Genomic DNA, 6,652 nt, shown 5'->3' with positions numbered 1-6,652 from the left:
CATCCTACATTCCTAACAATTTGTTTTAAATATTCCAGACGTTGCCTGCATGCACAATTTTTTCCTTCTACCTGATCCTTTAATATTAAATCGACTGTTCCAGGACGAAATCATCCATAAGAGACTTGGGTTTCATAAAGTCTGTGCAAGATGGGTCCCAAAACAACTCACACAGTCGCATAAACAAACGCGCTTGGACATCTGCCAAAAACATTTGGATCGCTACGGTAACGAACGGAACATCGTCTTAGACAGAACCATCACTAGTGACGAAACGTGGATCCTTATTACGAGCCGTAGAGTAAACGGCAGAGTATGGAATCGAAACATCCAAATTCGCCCTGCAAAAAATAGTTCTAGACCCAACCGTCCGCAGGAAAATCGATGCTTACGGTTTTTTGGGACTCACAAAGCCCAGTACTGGAACGTTATGAGGAAAGGGGCACGACAATAAACAGTGCCCAGTGAGATGCTTACTGCCATGCTGAAGCCTGCAATTCGAAGCAAACCCCGAGGACTGCTCACGACAATGCCCGTCCGCATACTGCTGCCCGCACTGCTGAAACGCTCCAGAAACTCAACTTTGAATTACTGGTTCATTCTTGCCCCTTCTGACTACCGCTTGTTTGGTCCACTCAAAGAGGCATTAAGGGGCTGTCGATTTACCTCGGACGAAACAGTGAAAGAAGCGGTGCATTCCTGGCTCGCAGCTCAACCAAAAATCTTATTTTATGAGGGCATCAGGAAGTTTATGCAACGATGGACCAAGTGCGTTGAAATGCAAGGGCATGTTGAAAAATGATGTACATGTAAGTTTCCTGTTTGTATTGCAATAAAATTTATAACTACATTGCTGATAATAATTGACTTACCCTCGTATATTAATTTTTAAGTAAATAGGCTGTATAGCAACGGTTAGAAGTTATTTTTTTTAATACTTAGTGTTAGTTTTTGAATTTTATGGTAGTTACTCACCGGTTAAAACCCATCAGTTTCTTTTAGATCGTGAATTCAAGTAGAATAGTATTAATAGTAAAGCGATATGTTGTTTAATGATGGTAATAGATCAGTTACTATCACAAAATAGGTCGCGATTTACATAAAGAAATATTACGTACGTTTTAAATACGCGTACTTCCAGCACGACGGCGCGTCTCCACATTTCTCTGGTATTGTTTCCGCCTACTTAAATCAGCGATACCCAGACAAATGAATCGGTCGAGGCGGTTCCCAACCCTGATTAACCAGATCACCAGAACTTATGCCGATGGATTTTTGTGTATGGGGCTGGATGAAACGTAATGTTTATAAGTTGAAAGTAAATACCAGAGAGGAGTTACTCTCTCCATATTACTGATGTTGTTGCGCTGTTAAAGAACAGCCCCGATGAACTAAAAACAGCAACACGAGCGATCCACAAACGTTCAGCAATGTCCATGAAAGTATATGGAAACGTTTTCGAAAATTTATTGTAAATTTTATTAAGTTTTTACGTTAAATACATTTTCCAGTTAAATTTAGCTTTGTATTGCTCTAAATAAAAGCCTATTTTTATTTAACTGTTATTCGCTACCTGTTTATTTAATTTATACTATTCTGTTTATAATTAAATTTCCTACAACTTTTATTAAAGAGTTTTATCTGTTAATTGGCATTTTAACAAAGTTATTACAAGGCAAACGTAAAAAGTGCGTTTGTCACCGGTTTTCTAGAAACCTACACATGTTACTTTTCTCGGACTCATTTTTTTAAATTTGTCAGATCGAATAACATATGAAACTATCAAATTAGCGTAAAATTTTATATTCCAAGAATTTATTTCTGTGCGGCTTCATTTCAGTGGAGGGGATGAAATCTGGAGGGAATTTTTCGCCAGCCGTAACTGGTTAACGAAGAGTTTCCGGATCTATGTTTATATGTAATTTTTGATTTATTTTTATATGTAGAATGAGCTGCTAAAATATCTGCATATCTCAGTAAATCACCTGTATACACCCGTCAAATTATGAAGTTCACAATTTAATATAACATTTTCAACAGTCGTTTGTTTTTAAATAGAGGATCCGAGAATTATTTTTCTTGCGATAGGTATTTATTTTGTAATTTCGTACGTCCGTTAAATCGTGCGATTCTATTATTATAAAATCTAAAAGCGCAAAAGCATCGAAAAGTCGTGAGAAATAAATTGTTGGCAATGTTTATTTTATAAGCTTTAATCCGGACGTTCCATAACAGAAATATTTGTAGCAAAAACAGGTAAAAGAACTGTTGACGATCGTTAACGGTTGAGATGATTTTTATTAAAACTGTTATCAGAAGAAAAATATGTAGTTAGTATTTTAATAATTTGAATTAATGTAATGGAAAATTAATTTTTAACGCATAAAATTAATAATCAGGTCGAGTATTAATTTTATAAAAATTAGATTATCGATGTGTTGAATTCACGCCCTAAAAATCTAAAATAATTTTTCAGTAAACAAATTATAATAACTAAGATTAAACGACTAATAGGAAAAAAACTTTTAAAATATTTCATTTTTGTGGATAATAATGATAGAATGAGTTTTTATGGCAAAATTTGTAAGGTAGATCGGGTTGAAACGTTTAATAAAAAATACGCATTTACTTCAATAATGAAAAATTACAAAAATTTTACTATTTGGAAATTATTGGATTAAAGTATAAATTTTTTCAAAAAATTTTCCAATACAAATTTATTTAAAAATGCACTAAGAAAATCAAAATAATTTAACTTTCTTATTAAATCAAGAATAAATGTTTATAATAAACTCTTTGATTAAATTTAAATAACATTTTATATTGATAATTATGCTCGGTAAATCTGGTTTCTATTCACGGCAGAAAATGCACTATTATGTGAAAATTTATATATTACATCTCTCAGCTATATTTAATTATAATAATGCATAATGAATGGATTTATTAACGAAATTCATGTTTGGTTTGTTTGTTGTATATGCTCACATTTTTATATTTTGAATAAAGCGCTACTTTGTAGGGGAAATAATTTAACTAACTACTGTATAATAAATTGTATACTATAAATAGTACCACGTTGTTTACATTAACGTTTATTATACTTATTACTTTTTTTACATTTTGTTAAAAATGTCTATTGTAGACATAGGTTTTTTGAAATTTTATAAAAATAAATTAGAAGCACCATACAGACGATGTTCTTCATATAGACGATGTATATATATATAATTATTATCTAATATATATTTTTTCTTCATTGTATTTCTGAAATATAATTAAGTAAAATTACTAATCTTTTCTTCTTTAATGAATGTCTGTAAGATACTAATAGTCTCACATATATGAGGATACGAATGCGTCGAGGGTTCAAGGGCGGAGCCCTGATCGGCTAATCCTTAAATATAATTGTATTGGAAACTTTTTCTAAACAATTTATACTTTAATTTATGAAATTCCACAACCCTTTTTGTAATTTTTCATTAGTTAAATAAAAGCATATTTTTAAAATTAAAAAACGTTTTTAAATTTATACTTTTTAGTCTCGATTAGAGTGTGTATTATTGTGAAACTTCTTGGACACAATCTCAGGGAAGTATGTGTTATCTTATCATTTTTAAACATATTGTATAAATGGTTACGTAACACTACACAATTGTATACAATCGCAGATAGATTTCTTCTGAAATATAACGATGTAGCAAATGAATAACCGACTCAAACACATTTGTGCATATATGTAAGAGCAGCGATTCACTAATACTAGTTGCCCATTTATAACCCGTTTTTTTATTATAGGCTAATCATTTTATTGCGTAGCAAAAAGCACAGCTGATTGGCACTCAGCGTTGAAATCTTTTGTACGCTGTTAGAATTTCCGTTATTTGAAAAAAACAACAATTTTTCTATGAAAATGAATTTTTTTATGGAATTTTTTGTTATCACAATATATTGTTATCGACAACAAGCATTCGTGCAGAATTTTAGCCTTCCATCTCATCTGGAAGTAGGTTAAATATTGCTGAAAAAAATTATGATCATCCCGCCGTGCGACACAGTGCACAAAACAAGTTACATAAAAGCGTATAAAAAAAGTATTTTTGGGACTGAGAAGCGAGCATCAGTTTCCTAGTACGCTTTGTAGTGATGATACGGGTAACAAAATAGCGACCGTTACTTTGGGTTAAAGTATGAAAATTATTTTCTGTGATCTTGAACTTTAGCTACGATGGTCAGATGTTTTGATAGAGTGGAGAAAGTTTGCGGAAGCCGTTACTGTTCGTTTGATTTCTTCCTTAGTAGCGTGTTTACTGACAAAATATATACCATTAGGTATTATATAATATATTCATCCCTTACATTTTTAACGATACGTTACGTTATTGCTGCTGTGTATTTGCATAAAAGTATTGTTTTGTAAATATACTTTTTTAGTACATTAATAATGATATAAGATGAAAGCTTGCCTTTTTTTTTAAATTATTTTTGTAATCAAGTTAAGTTATAGTTTTTGACAGCGATATCATTTTTTAAACATTCCCATCCGTCTCCTTTATTCCGTATATCTGTGTTTAATGTTCGACTGATTTCAGAGTGTTCTTGTTCTTGTTGAGTGAGGAGTACCGCGAGTTATAGATAGCCCCTCGAACGGAAACTGTTTTTCCGATAATAAAATAAAAAACGGTTGATTTTTTCTTTAGTTAAATTAAGATTGCCTATGGGGGGACTACTCGCCTTTTATTTTTATTTATTTGCGGGGACTAGTGCCTTATTTTATTAAATTTTTAGATCTAAATCACAAACTACAGTCGTCATCGTTATTAAATACTTAAATTTCATATTCGCCAAAGTACATACGTGCCTCTAAAATATAGTACTATTATCTTCGAACTCCTTACCGAAGTCAGTATTCGTTTTCAAGCTATAGAAATTTACCGACAGGTAATTATTTATCATTCATAAATTTAAATTTTGTGGACCTATATTAAGTAAATTAAGAAGTGTAATTTTTACGTGCGTTTATATTTCTACACGTACTACTTATACTATTTAAAAATAAACCCTCCTCTAAAATCCGGTAGTAAACACAGCAGAATACTTCGGCCTACCAGAAGGATCTGATTATTTTTCAGTCGCTATTTGAAATAAATCACAGACTCGTTTAAAAAAAAATGAACCGTCGACTTGTTTAAAGGCAAAATAAATAAAGAAAACAACATAAATACTGTATCGAATGAGGTATAAATTAGCCCAGCGTTTCCTATTGTTATCTGTGATCGGTGACTATAGGATTGTCTCTCGAGAAGCGGTCCTTGTTATTTCTGGTATTAAGCGCATTCATATCCTTAAGACTGAATGCCAATTACGTAATGATACGTAAAAGGTAGGGCAACTTATCTCCGGGCGTATAAAAGAAATATACGACCAAGGTTTTCGTTTACGGCAGGTCTGGTGGAGCGAATCGTTTGATGGCCGTTATATGTATGTTATTTTTCCTAATGTGAGAAGTATGCAGGTATTTAGGTGGATTTCACCCGATCGGCATATTGCACAGTTTCTTTCTGGACGTGGTGCTTTGCGAGATAGGTTGGCCATATTTGGTTTGATTAATTCAGGCTTGTGTCCTGTAAGGGTTGAGTGTAGGACCGTTGATAATGTGCGCTATGTCTTATATTTCTGCCCAAGTACGAAGCTTAACCAAAGTATCTAGACAGCCAGCGTGGATTAATTGTGGATTTGATCTGCAAGTTAATTGGAAAACCGAAAGGGAATGGAACATAGTTGCCGAGTTCCTTAGATTCTTAGCCCGGCGGAGGGTTGCTGAGGAGGTCTGATGCTGTTATATATGTATAGATAAAATAACCCGGGTGGCTAGGTCCAGCCTGAGTACTTAGTTCGCCAAGATAGCCGTTTTGGCATCGAACCCCGGTTAGCTGAGATATTTGCTGTTAGGATGAGAATAGATGTTGGAAACCCCTCTGATTGAGCTGTGGTGTAGGAGGGTGTAGGCATTGACCTCGTTTCTGAAAGCAGACCAGGGCAGAGAGAGAGAGAGAGATAGGACGGTATGTTTTCATTAGAGGCTTATTAAATTTGGGAATTAGTTCTTGATTCTTAAGTAAATCAAGACTACATTGAGCGTATTGAAATTTAGGACAAATTTGCCGTTGTTGCGATCAGGACTTGTTTTGTCGTTATGAACACCAAAATTACTAATTATTGGTGTTTAAAGATTCAATCAAGTAGCGATCTGAGTACACAGCCTAATTGAAGTTAGATCTAGGAAGAGTTTTTTTGTACACCTTCGGTGTAAGGAGGAACGCGCGGGAATCGCGCTTCCGCGAATCGGTTAATTTGATAGTTAAGGGTTGTAAGTTACGGTAGGTGGTTGTGGTTGGAAGGTGCATACGAAGGCGATAGTAGGTTGTATATACACTGATGGAAATGTCTGCCGACATATATTTGTATCGGTGGCATCCTGAAAGAGGCCAAACCGATGACTGTTGTGCCTATCAGGACTAGAAACGGAAGGGGGTGCGTCGACTGGGATCGTCACAAGCCGGTGTCTTTCGTACGGGGGTCAGGATTTGTGGACGGTTTTTATTAAATTATTAAAACAACCGTTATCCATCTCGTTTACGTGTAGCCAACT

Source organism: Lycorma delicatula, chromosome 6, assembly GCF_047948215.1.
Source record: "Lycorma delicatula isolate Av1 chromosome 6, ASM4794821v1, whole genome shotgun sequence".
NCBI classification, from domain to species: domain Eukaryota; kingdom Metazoa; phylum Arthropoda; class Insecta; order Hemiptera; family Fulgoridae; genus Lycorma; species Lycorma delicatula.
The sequence above is the reverse complement of the archived record's forward strand: the minus strand, read 5'-3'. Positions refer to the sequence as shown.